This window comes from Myotis brandtii, unplaced genomic scaffold (assembly GCF_000412655.1).
Source record: "Myotis brandtii unplaced genomic scaffold, ASM41265v1 scaffold397, whole genome shotgun sequence".
NCBI classification, from domain to species: Eukaryota; Metazoa; Chordata; class Mammalia; order Chiroptera; family Vespertilionidae; genus Myotis; species Myotis brandtii.
The window spans coordinates 5060800-5074577 of NW_005365229.1; the positions used below are offsets into that span (position 1 = coordinate 5060800).

The following is a 13778-nucleotide window of genomic DNA, read 5'->3' on the forward strand; positions in this document are numbered from 1 at the left end:
ATAACATTGGCAAATATGTTCTCCCATGCAGTGGGCTTTCTTGTTGTTTTGTTGATGGTTTCTTTTGCTGTGCAGAAGCTTTTTATTTTGATGTAGTCCCATTTGTTTATTTTCTCTTTAGTTTCCAATGCCCTAGGAGCTGTATCAGTGAAGAAATTGCTTTGGCATATGTCTGAGATTTTGTTGCCTTTGGATTCTTCTAGTATTTTTATGGTTTCCCGTCGTACATTTAAGTCCTTTATCCATTTTGAGTTTATTTTGGTGTATGGTGTAAGTTGGTGGTCTAGTTTCATTTTTTTGCATGTATCTGTCCAATTTTTCCAACACCATTTATTGAAGAGACTATCTTGACTCCATTGTATGCTCTTGCTTCCTTTGTCAAATATTAATTGAACATAATGGCTTGGGTTGATTTCTGGGTTCTCCGTTCTGTTCCATTGATCTATATGCCTGTTCTTGTGCCAGTACCGGGCTGTTTTGATTACAGTGGCTTTGTAGTATAACTTGATATCTGGTATTGTGATTCCTCCATCTTTGTTCTTCTTTCTCAAGATTGCTGCGGCTATTAGGCTCTTTTTTAGTTCCATATAAACTTTTGGAGTGTTTGTTCTAGATCTGTGAAATATGCTGTTGGTATTTAAATAGGGATTGAATTGAATCTATAAATTGCTTTGGGTAGTATGGGCATTTTAATGATATTGATTCTACCAATCCATGAACACAGTATATTCTTCCACTTGTTTGTGTCTTCCTCTATCTCTTTTTTCAACGTCCTGTAGTTTTCCTAGTACAGGTCTTTTACCTCCTTGGTTAAGTATATACCTAAGTTTCTTAATTTTTTTTGTTGCAATGGTAAATGGGATTTTTTTTTTTTAGTTTCTCTTTCTGAGAGTTCATTATTGGTGTAAAAAAAACGCCATAGATTTCTGGGTGTTAATTTTGTATTCTGCTACGTTGCTGAATTTATTTATTAAATCTAGTAGTTTTTTGAGAGATTGTTTGGAGGTTCTAGCAGGGGAGTGCAGCTTCTCGTATACTCTTGACCAAAGACAGGTCCTGTCCTCTAGGGCGAAGGTCATCCTCTTCTCACGGAGCAAGTCTTTTTCGACTGAGCACGCAGCTTCGGGAGCGACACACATGGATTGGTGAGGGAGGAGGGGGACACCCTCCTAGTCAGCCAGATCAGCCAAATCAACCCTGGGGATTAATGGGGTGACAGATATTGCAGCCAGATTGCCCTCACATCCAAATCTAGGAGTTTGTTTTTTTAAATATATTTTTATTGATCTCAAAGAGGAAGGGAGAGGGAGAGAGAGATAGAAACATCAATGATGAGAGAATCAATGTTCAGGTGCCTCTTGCATGCCCCCCACTAGGGATTGAGCCCACAACCTGGGCATGTGCCCTGACTGGGAATCAAACCCAAGACCCTTCAGTCCACAGGCTGATTCTCTATCTACTGAGCCAAACCAGCTAGGGCAAATCTAGTAGTTTTTTGATGGAGTCTTTAGGGTTTTCTGTGTACATCATGTTATCTGCATTTAATGACAGTTTTACTTCCTCCTTTCCAATTTGGATGCCTTTTATTTTTTTCTTCTTGTCTGATTGCTATGGTTAGGACTTCCAATACTGTGTTGAACAACAGTGGCTGATCATGTGATTTTTGTCTTGCAATCTGTTTATGTGATGTATCACATTTATTGGTTTGCAAATATTGTACCAGCCTTTCATCCCTGGAATAAATCCCACTTGGTCATGGTGTATGATCTTTTTAATGTATTGCTGGATCCAATTCGCCAATATTTTGTTGAGGATTTTAGCATCTATGTTCATAAGGGATATAGTTTCTTTATCTTCTGGTGGAAATAGGGTAATGCTGGCCTCATAAAAAGAGCTTGGAAGTATTCCTTCCTCTTGAATTTTTTGGAATACTTTGAGGAGGATAGGTGTTAGTTCTTCTTTGACTGTTTGGTAAAACTTCCCTGTGAAGCCTTTCAGACCAGGGCTTTTGTTGCTGGAAGTTTTTAAATTACTGCTTTATTCTTCCTGGTTGAGTTTTGGAAGATTGTATTTTTCTAGGAATATATCCATTTTGTCCAGATTGTCCAGTTTGTTGGGATGTAGTCGTTCATAGGTTTTTTTTTTTATGATCCTTTGTATTTCTCTGGGATCATTTATTACTTCACTTCTTTTGTTTCTGATTTTGTTTATTTGTGTCCTCTTTGTTTCTTGATGAGTCTGGATAGAGTTTCATCAATCTTGTTTATCTTTTCAAAGAACCAGCTCTTGGTTTTATTTATTTATTTATTTATTTATTTATTTATTGTCTGTATGTCATTTATTTCTGCTCTGATCTTTATTATTTCCTTCCTTCTACTTACTCTGGGCTTTTCTTGTTCTCTAATTCTTTAAATTGTAGAGTTAGATAACTTATTAAACTTTTTTCTTGTTTTTTGAGGTAGGCCTAGTGGTATGAATTTCCCTCAGGACTGCTTTCAGGATGTTTTTTTAATTCTTTGATCTCTTTGGTAACCCATTTATTAATAGCATGCTATTTAGTCTCCATGTGTTTGAATATTTTTGAGTGTTTTTATTGTAGTTGATTTCTAGGTTCATTGTGATCTGAGAACATGCTTGATATGTCTTCTTGAACTTGTAGAGACTTAGTTTGTATCCTAACATGCGGTGTGTCTTTGAAAATGTCCATGTGCACTTGAGAAGAATGTATATTCTGTAGCTTTGGGGTGATTATTCTGAAAATGTCAATTAATGCCATCTGATCAAGTGTATTGTTTAGGATCACTGTTTCCTTGTTGATTTTTTTGTCTAGAAGATCTATTCAGTGATGTCAGTGGGGTGTTAGAGTCCCTTACTATGATTGTATTGCTGTCAATCTCTCCCTTAAAATCCTCCAAAAGTTTTTTTTTTTTTAAATATATTTGGATGCTCCTGTATTGGGTGCATATATGTTTACCAGAGTTATATCCTCTTGTTGTATCGATTCTTTTAATATTATGCAGTGGCCTTCATTATCTCTTATTATGGCCTTCACTTTGAATTCTATTTTGTCAGATATGAGTATTGCTACCCCAGCTTTTTTTTTTTTTTTCATTTCCATTTGCCTGAAAATTTTTTTTCCATCCCTTCACTTTCAGTTTGTGTGAGTCCTTTGTGCTGAGGTGGGTCTCTTGTAGACAGCATATATCTGGGTCATGTTTTCTTATCCTTTCAGCTACCCAATGTCTTTTGATCGGAGCATTTAAGCCATTTACATTTAAGGTTATTATTGATAGGCACTTATTTATTGCCATTCTTATTCTTTGCTGCTCCGCCTCTGCTTGCCTTTGCATGCCTTTAATCTTAGTCACTCAAAGGTCTGTTTCTGAAAGGGCTTTAGGTGGGGGAGGTGCTACTGAGGAGGAGATACATCAAGGAAGGGATATGGTGGATGTTTCCCTGTCCCAGAGCTACTCCTCCGTGAGTGGCCCATAATATTACTCTGCCATTGGCTGGACAGAGATCCTTCTATGAAGACCAACAGGGTCGGCTGGAAACCTGGAGTTTTTACCACTTCTCCTATTCAGGGAAAGTACCAGTCTGTTTCCCAGGATAGTAGGGCAGATGGCCCCCACCCAATCCAGTCACTGAGGGGTCCTTGAAACTGTTCAAACTTGTAAGCTTGGCCTCTGCTTTTATTTCCTCCGAAAAGCTCAAAATGCAGGGTGTGGCATGCAGGGCTCCTGAGGGTGGGGCAGGGTGTATAACCTAGGGCAGGGGTTCTTTTCCTGCCCTGCAGCTAGGAGGAGCAGCTAACTCCTCTCAGAAGAAAATGGCTGTTTCAGTTTGGGTGCCTACAACCAAATGCTCCTGGCTGTTGTTTTTCCAAGTCTCCCCGCAATGCTTCCTACCTCAATCTTTCCTTAGGCACCTCAAGTCTGCACCTCCCTCCCTGCACCAAAGCCTCCGGTACTAGCTGCAGATGAGAACTCCTATGCTCTGGGTTAAAAAAAAAGAATGAGATTGTGGATTTCTCTCTGACTGGCTCTGGTCTGCTGGCTCCAGGTTCTGCTGTGGTCAGCAGCCCTGCTGCCTTTCATGGCTGAATGTTACAGAGGCTACGGGTCTAGACTCTGATGCTGCAAGCTGTGGAGAAGAGCCTGGGTTCCTGGCCTCTATCTTCTGAGGGAACAGACCCTCCTATAACCAGGACATGCCTCCTCTCTCTCAGCCCCTGCTGGCCTGCCACCACTGGAAGCTGGGTCATCCCCTCTCACAACCTCACCCTTCCTACTGGTCTCCAGGCGTTTTCTGTCCTTCCTTGATATGTCTCCTCAGCTGGACCTCAGTTGGTAATTCGTGTTAGAAAGAAGGCGAGCCCCAAAACCAGGGGTCCTAGTAGAACACAAAGGATACTTGGGAGCCAGACAAGGCAAATATCTTTACTTCTGCAGAAGGGTGGGCAACCAACACAGGATTTGGTAATCATGCACACTGAGCGGGCAGTCCACTCGGGGGTTTTATCTCTGAAGCATACCATCTTTCCCTCACTTTTGATTGGTCAGAGTTTAGGCTCACATTCTTGCACAATTGGCTAATTTAAAGGGAAAAGGGAGGGGTTGACCTCTGCAGTTTCGAAATGGCAGTTGTCAAGTCACGCAAACCAAAATGGTGGTTGCCTAAACTCCCTTCTATGACAGAAAAGATTACTTTGGCTATCAGAAGTGGGGAAGGAATGCTGGGTGGGGAAGGGGGGAGCAACATACAGCAAACCAGAACAGTCATCTATCATACACATTGTGTGTGTGGTGGTGGTGGTGATAGGGAGGAGGGTATCACAGTGATAAAGAGGTTAATCCAGAGGCACTCACATAGTACTCTCTCCTTAAGAGAAAGTGACAATTGGAAAGGTGGGTCCAGGCTTCTTGAGGGTGGGGAAGGGCAGGGACAAGACCCAGAGTGGACAGCTGGACTACACTGTGAGTAGTTTGAAGAATTCATTAAAAGAGAGAAATCTGGCTGGGAGAAAATTATGTTATTTTCATATCTCTAATGCTTTGGGTCCTTGACTTAGATTGTGAAGGGAGTAAAGATAAAGGATAGAAATAAATCACAAGAAGCAGAGGGAAAGAATACAGGACAGTTTAATGCTGTATTTTTGCATTCTCCCTTCAAAGTTGAGCCATTTCCTTTTTTAAAAAAAACACACACACTTGTTTTATTGATTTTTAGAGAGAGGGAGAGAGAAACATCGATTTGTTATTCCACTTATTTATACATTTATTGGTTGATTCTTATATGTCCCCTGACAGGGGATGGAACTTGCAATCTTGGTGTATTGGGACGATGCTCTAACCAAGTGAGCTATCTGGCCAGGGAGGCCCTTTTCAACTATGATTCTGCACATCTATGTCACTCTCACATCTCTGATTCCTTTCATTGGTATCTGAAAGGGCAGAGCAGGACTGACTCCATTTTGTCCTGTGTCCTCCATCTTGTGTAACTATGTCCTTGACATGACCCCTTCTCCAAGAAAAAACACAGAATGTGTCAGTTACCCAGCTCACCCTTAAATCAGCCAATGGGAATGCAAGGGGAACTAACCTAAGGCCAAAAGTATGCTGACCGCATCCTGTCTTTGTGTAACCGGACCCTAGCCCATCTTGTCTTTGTGTCACTGGACCCTAGCCCTCACCCAACCAATCGGAATCGGCCAACTCTGTGGCCCGAGCATCACCCCACCACCCGACCCCAAGCCCTATAAAATTGCTGTGCTTCTGGAACTCGGGGCTCTTTTGCATTCTGCCGCTGCGTCGGTGGAGGCGGAGAGACCGGGCTCGAGCTTGAATAAAGGCTCTTTGCTTTTGCATCGGACTCGGCTCCCTGGTGATCTTTGGGGATCTTGAAATCTGGGCATAAAATTTGGGGGCTCGTCCGGATCCCCAAGACCCACGAGGGACCCCAACCCGGAGAGCCTAACTGACCGCGGTAGGTGTCTGTGTGTTTGTGTGTTCTGTCCTGTGTGAGCTCATCTCTGGTATTCTGGTTGTGCCTGACTCGGTCTAAGTGGACGCACTGGAGGACCACAGGCCGGAGGACTCGGAAGATGTTCCCATCCTCCTTTCTGGAGGGACGTGGATTCCCCTCACAAATCTGAGACGAGGCGGGTCGCTCCCGCATGTCGGCGTGAGGCCGTCGTCTAGCTTTCGGTTTTGCTTCCACGGAGTTGGAAGACTGTTCTTTGGGGCCCTTTGTCTGTGTTTGTGTTTTTCTGTTTTATTCTGTGGACTTACTTGACGGACATTATGGGACAGACTCAGACCACTCCTTTAAGTATTATGATTGATCATTTCAAAGAGATCAGGGGAAGAGCCAACGACCTCAGTGTGGAGGTCTGGAAGGGTCGGTGGCAGGCTTTTTGTTCCAGCGAGTGGCCAACTTTCAATGTCGGATGGCCGCCAGAGGGAACTTTCGACCTCCCTACCATCCGCCGGGTCAGGGACGTCGTCTCCTGGCCCAAGAAGGGTCATCCTGATCAACTCCCTTACATTCATACTTGGCAGGACCTTGTGGAGGACCCACCCTCTTGGTTTAAGCCCTTCCTGGCCCCACACCCTCCGGAGCCGAGACCTATTCTTGCTTTGCAGGGGACGGAGAAGGAGGAGAAGAAGGTCACCCAGCCATCAGCTCCCCTCTACCCTGTCTTGCAGGGGGGAACTGAAGAAGAACTAATTTTTCCTCCCCCGTATCAGTCCCCTAGAGTGCCGGAGGGACCCAGCCACACCTCATCCGGGGAAGCAGACGCTGCTCCGAGAGCGGAGGGCGGAGGAGTTCCAGTGGGAAGCCTGCCCTATACCAGAGAACGGGCTCAGAGAGAGCAGTCTGCCTCCATCGCCGACTCCACTATTAAGACTCTACCCCTGCGGGCCATTGGCCCCCCAGATGAGGGGGGCAATCAGCCCCATCACTACTGGCCTTTCGCCACTAGCGACCTTTATAATTGGAAAGCTCAGAATCCTAAGTTCTCTGAGAAGCCGGCAGGGCTCATTGATTTACTAGATTCTCTTCTTTTCACCCATCAGCCTACCTGGGACGACTGTCAGCAGCTTTTGCAGGTCCTATTCACCACCGAGGAGAGGGAGAGGATCCTCAATGAGGCCCGAAAACTAGTTCCGGGCGTGGATGGGAATCCTACCACCAGCCAGGCTCAGATAGATACCTCTTTTCCTCTAACTAGGCCTGAATGTGATTTCAACACGGCAGAAGGTAAGGAGAGGCTCTGGGTCTACCGCCAGACTCTAATGGGGGGTCTTCAGATGGCTGCTAGGAAGCCGACTAATTTGGCTAAGGTAGGAAATGTACAGCAGGAGAAGGATGAATCTCCAGCGGCCTTCCTAGAGCGGGTCATGGAGGCGTTCTGTACCTATACCCCCATGGACCCAGAGACTCTTGAGAACAAGGCGGCTGTTATCATGGCCTTTGTAAAACAATCTGCTGCAGACATTAGGAGAAAACTGCAGAAGATAGAAAGACGAGGGGAGAAAAGTCTTCAGGACTTGCTGGTAGTAGCCGAAAAGGTGTACAACAACCGGGAGCCCCCTGAAGATAAACAGGCTTACGCCGTGGTGGCTGCCAGCAGTAAGCAAACCCGAGACCTGGCCAGGATTCTGCTGGCTACCACCGTGGACTCTCCCTAGGAACGGGACCGCCGCCTCCGACAGCTTGCGAGTGATCGGAAAAGAGGTAAGGAAACCGCCAGGGAAGGGAGGCGGAGGCTGCAGAAGGATCAGTGTGCTTACTGCAAGGAGATAGGGCATTGGGCCCGAGAATGTCCAAAGAAGGCCAGCGGAAAGGGAAGCAAGACTGATCGAGTGAAAGTCTTAGAGCTGGATGAACTGAGTGATTAGGGAAGTCAGGATTCGGACCCCCTCCCCGAACCCAGGGTAACTCTTAGAGTGGAGGGGACCCCCGTTGACTTCCTTGTCGACACCGGAGCGCAACATTCGGTCCTCCGTACACCTCAGGGGAAGCTAGCAAATAAGAAGTCCTGGGTACAAGGGGCAACTGGTATGAGCCAGTATTCATGGACTACCCGAAGAACGGTAGATTTAGGGATGGGCCGGGTATCCCACTCCTTCATGGTGATACCGGAATGCCCCTACCCACTATTAGGATGGGACTTACTGACCAAGATTGGAGCTCAGATAATTTTCAGTCAAGGGGGGCCTCAGGTCACCGATGGCAAAGGCCACCCCATCCACGTTCTGACTCTGAGACTGGAGGATGAGTACCGCCTCCACCAGAAGGCGTCCCCAATAGAGAGCAACATGGACAGATGGCTACAAGAATTCCCCACAGCTTGGGCAGAGAAGGGGCGGGGTAGGACTAGCCGCTCACAGGACCCCAATCCTAGTAGAGCTAAAACCAGGAGAAGGCCCAGTAAGAATCAAGCAGTACCCTATGTCTCAGGAGGCCCGGAAGGGAATCCAGCCTCACATCCGGAGACTGCAAAGCCTAGGGGGTACTAGTTCCCTGCCTATCTGCCTGGAACACCTGCCTCCTGCCAGTCAGGAAGCCTCATACGAATGACTACCGACCAGTACAGGACCTCCGGGAAGTAAATAAAAGAGTCATGGATATACACCCAACTGTTCCCAACCCATATACTCTCTTGAGCTCCTTGGCACCCTCTAGAGTCTGGTATACCGTATTAGATTTAAAGGATGCCTTCTTCAGTCTGCCGCTGGCACCCCGAAGCCAACCCTTATTTGCCTTCGAATGGCACGACCCAGAGTAGGGCTTCAGCGGACAATTAACCTGGACACGGTTGCCTCAGGGGTTCAAAAATTCGCCCACCACCTTTGACAAGGCGCTACACGAGGACCTGAGTGAGTACAGGAGGGAGCACCCCGGCCTCACCCTCCTCCAGTACGTAGATGACATCCTGATTGCTGCTGACACAGCCGAGGACTGTGAGCGGGGGACCCAGGATCTGCTGGCTACCTTGGGGGCCTTAGGGTACCGGGCATCTGTGAAGAAGGCTCAGATATGCAGAGAGAGAGTAAGTTACCTGGGATACATCCTAGAGGGCGGACAGCGGCGGTTATCAGATGCCAGAAAAGAAACTGTCCTGAAAATCCCTACTCCCACCTTCCGAAGGGAAATAAGGGAATTCCTAGGATCGGTCGGCTACTGCTGCCTCTGGATACCGGGTTTTGCTGAGATCGCCAGGCACCTATATGAAGCTACCAAAGAGGGGAGGGCATTTGAATGGACTGAGAAAGAAGAGGCTGCCTTTAACCAGTTGAAGAAAGCCCTCTTAGCTGCTCCAGCCCTGGGCCTGCCAGACATTACAAAGCCCTTTCACCTCTTTGTAGATGAACACAAAGGAATAGCGAAGGGGGTTTTAACTCAAGCCTTGGGCCCCTGGAGCCGCCCAGTAGCGTACCTGTCTAAGAAGCTAGATCCAGTAGTTGCTGGCTGGCCGCCATGCCTAAGAATTATGCGGCAACTGTGCTCTTAGTCAAGGACGCCGACAAACTGACCCCGGGGCAGGAAATCTGGATCACAACCCCGCATGCCATTGAGGGATTCCTGAAACAGCCTCCTGATAGATGGATGAGCAATGCACATATGACCCACTATCAGAGCCTCCTACTCAACCCTCCTAGAGTGCGGTTCTGCCCCAGTGCGGCCCTTAACCCCGCTACTTTGCTGCCCGACCCTGACCTAGATGCCCCACTACATGACTGTGTGGGAATCCTAGAGCAAGTACATGGATTCCGAAAGGACTTGACCGACCGGCCCCTCCCAGATGCCAAGGCCACTTGGTTCATGGATGGGAGCAGCTTCATACGGGACGGGCACAGGTACGCGGGGGCAGCAGTGGTCACTGAAATGGACACTGTATGGGCAGAGGCTCTACCTTCCGGGACGTCAGCCCAGCGAGCAGAGCTCATCGCCCTCACTAAAGCGCTAACGCTGGGGGCTGGAAAACGGCTCAACATCTACACAGATAGCCATTATGTGTTTGCCACAGCTCATGTTTACAGGGCAATCTATCAGGAGAGGGGATTACTGACGACAGAGGGACGTACTATAAAAAATAAGCAGGAGATACTTGACCTGCTTACGGCCTTATGGCTTCCTGCCAAGTTAGCCATTATCCACTGCCAAGAGCACCAGAAGAATGATGACCCGGTAGCGAGAGGTAACCGCAAGGCTGATCAGGCAGCCAAAGCAGTGGCCCTTACCTCGATCCCCACCATGGCCCTACAACTACCGGACCCGGGGGACCCAGTTTTACCAGACCAGCCCAGATACTCCCAGGAGGAGTTGCAGCAGATCAGGAAACTTCCCCTAGCCCAGGAGATAAAGGGATGGTGGTATACACCAGACAAAGAGCTCATACTGCCAGACCGGCTCGGAGTCCCAGTATTAGAACGCATGCACCAGTCCACCCACCTGGGGGCCCGGAAATTAAAGGATTTAATCCGACATGCCGGAATCAAGATTCACCAACAGGACACCAAAATAGATCAGGTTGTATCCGCCTGCAAGACCTGCCAACTTACGAATGCGAGGGCCGGGGCGAGTGAAAGAGGGACCAGACTCCGAGGAACCAGGCCGGGAGCACAATGGGAGATCGACTTCACCGAAATTAAGCCAGAAAAGTATGGTTATAAATATCTTTTAGTATTTATAGACACCTTCTCTGGCTGGGTAGAGGCATACCCAACCAAGCATGAAACAGCTCAGACGGTAGCCAAGAAACTGCTAGAAGACATCCTTCCCAGGTATGGATTTCCTGCTATGATAGGGTCAGACAACGGACCAGCTTTTATTTCACAGGTAACACAGGCAGTAGCCAAGTCTATAGGGGCAGATTGGAAATTGCATTGTGCTTATAGGCCCTAAAGTTCAGGGCAGGTAGAAAGAATGAATAGAACTCTAAAAGAGACCCTTACCAAATTAACCATAGAGACTGGCGGGAACTGGGTGTCTCTCCTACCGTTCGCCCTTTATCGGGTACGGAACTCTCCTTACACCCTGGGCTTTACCCCCTATGAGATCATGTTTGGCAGGCCACCCCCTATCATTCCTAATCTCAAGGCCGAGCTTCTTGCTGAATTTGAAAACCTAGACATATCTTTTCTCTTAAGAGGGCTCCAGAGGGCGCACGAGCACATTTGGCCGTGCCTCCGTGCCATCTATGAGGCTGGCCTGACCACGACGCCTCATCAGTGCAGACCGGGAGACTGGGTTTTTGTCAAGAGGCACCGCCGGGAGACCCTTGAGCTGCGTTGGAAGGGCCCCTACGTCGTAGTGCTGACTACACCCACGGCTCTCAAGGTAGACGGCGTCACAACCTGGGTCCACCACACCCACGTCCTCCCAGCTGATCCCTCTGCAGTCCGGGAGGACCTCGTCACACAATGGAACCTCGATCACAATCAGCGCAACCCGCTCAAGCTCAAGCTACGGCGCATTCAACCCGCCTGATGTTGGTAACTCTATTGACCCTGTTCGCTGTCGCCCATACTGCCGGGAGTCCCCACGCCCCCTACAATCTAACCTGGCAGATCATAGACACCAGCTCGGGGACAGTACTTAATCAGACTTCCCAGATTCACCCTAAGAACACTTGGTACCCGGACCTTTACATAGATTTGCTAGACCTCATCCACGTTTCATGGGACCCTAGCTTCACCCGGGGCCACCATTTCTATGTCTGTCCCGGGCACTCACGGACTCCGCCGGGGCACACCCGGGACCCATGCGGAGGAGCAGAGGACTACTTCTGCGCCTCCTGGTCGTGTGTCTCGACTGGACACATCTGGTGGACTCCCCCAAAAACCGATGACCTGATAACCATGGCTCGGCCAGCGGCACCGGCCTGTCAGAAATATAGCAAGGGTCTCCACACCCCATGCAACCCTGTGCGGATATCCTTCACAGAACAGGGAAAGAAAGCAACAGGATGGGACACTGGTAAAACCTGGGGAATTCGCCTCTATGATAAGACTAGACTCGGGGCTATGGACCATGGAAGATTATTTACCCTTCGAGTACAGGCAGCACCCTCTCACCAACAGACTCCAGCAGGAGTAGGGCCTAACCAAGTGCTGGCCCCCCAACCTGTCCCTACCCAGGCGTCCCCGCCCAAGAGCACCCGGGCCCCGGCCTCATAGTCCTCTGCATCCCTTGTCCCTACCGGGGCATCCTCCGCATCCTCTACCCCATTCTGTACCTCAGCATCTGACACAGACCCCCTGTGGAGCATGGTCATAGGAGCATATCATGTTTTAAATGCTTCCTGACCCGACCTGACCGAGTCCTATTGGCTCTGTCTCAATGTCCGGCCACCATATTATGAAGGTATTGCTATTAGAGGCAATTATATGACGGCCTCCAATTCCAGCTCCTGCAGGTGGCAGCAGGCCACCGCAAGACTAACCCTCCAAGCAGTAATGGGGCAAGGTACTTGCATAGGCCAAGTGCCCCCTGAACAATCACATCTTTGTCTATCAGTCCCTAGTGGGACAGCTTACCTGCTCCCCCCCGAAAATGCATGGTGGGCCTGTTCCAGCGGCCTCGCTCCCTGCATCCACTCCCAAATCCTCAACTCCTCAAAAGAAGGTTTTTGCATACTCGTCCAGCTAATCCCCAAGCTAGTATATCATTCGGGGGAGGAAATACTTAGCAGGTTAGGTTCTGCTAACCCCTGGAGTAGGAGAGAACCTGTCACAGCCCTAACCCTGGCTGCGCTCTTAGGGCTGGGACTAGCAGGGGCAGGAACTGGGATATCCTCGCTTGTCATACAAGACAAGAACTATGAAACCCTAAGAACAGCCATTGACCTAGACATAGAAAGAATTGAAAAATCCATTACCCATCTGCAAGAATCCCTTACTTCCTTATCTGAGGTAGTACTCCAGAACAGAAGAGGATTAGACTTATTATTCATGTAGCAAGGAGGCCTATGTGCAGCCCTAGGGGAGGAGTGTTGTTTTTATGTTGACCATTCAGGAGTTATTAAGGAATCCATGGCCCTCATAAGAGAGGGACTGCAGAAGCGGAAGCTAGAAAGGGAGCAATCTCAGTCTTGGTATAAGTCTTTATTTAACTGGTCCCCATGGTTAACTACTCTTATTTCCGCCCTCGCTGGACCCCTTGTAATCCTGTTGACCTTCGGCCCTTGCATTATCAACGGACTAGTCCAGTTTGTCAAAGAGCGTATAGGGGCGGTTCAGTTGATGGTTTTGCGCGCCCAGTACAGGCCTCTAGAAGCAGAAGACGAGGTAGAAATGCAGTCCGTCCCATGATTGGGCCCGTGAGTTCCAAGACAAGGGGGGAATGAAAGGGCAGAGCAGGACTGACTCCATTTTGTCCTGTGTCCTCCATCTTGTGTAACTATGTCCCTGACATGACCCCTTCTCCAAGAAAAAACACAGAATGTGTCAGTTACCCAGCTCACCCTTAAATCAGCCAATGGGAATGCAAGGGGAACTAACCTAAGGCCAAAAGTATGCTGACCGCATCCTGTCTTTGTGTAACCGGACCCTAGCCCATCTTGTCTTTGTGTCACTGGACCCTAGCCCTCACCCAACCAATCGGAATCGGCCAACTCAGTGGCCTGAGAATCACCCCACCACCCGACCCCAAGCCCTATAAAATTGCTGTGTTTCTGGAACTCGGGGCTCTTTTGCATCCTGCCGCTGCGTCGGTGGAGGCGGAGAGACCGGGCTCGAGCTAGAATAAAGGCTCTTTGCTTTTGCATC

The 13778-nt window shown here is 48.5% G+C and overlaps 1 long non-coding RNA gene across 2 annotated transcripts in view; it reads left to right on the top strand.

Annotated features, from left to right (window-relative positions):
* Nucleotides 1–13778, top strand: part of LOC106727260 — a 16379-nt gene extending 2601 nt beyond the window's left edge. Inside the window, exons 2-3 of one of the 2 annotated variants that reach the window (XR_001363429.1) lie at nt 7080–7740; nt 11160–13778. This is a non-coding gene — a long non-coding RNA (uncharacterized LOC106727260). The remainder of the gene's footprint in view (nt 1–7079; nt 7741–11159) is intronic. The other variant, XR_001363428.1, reaches the window with a different exon arrangement.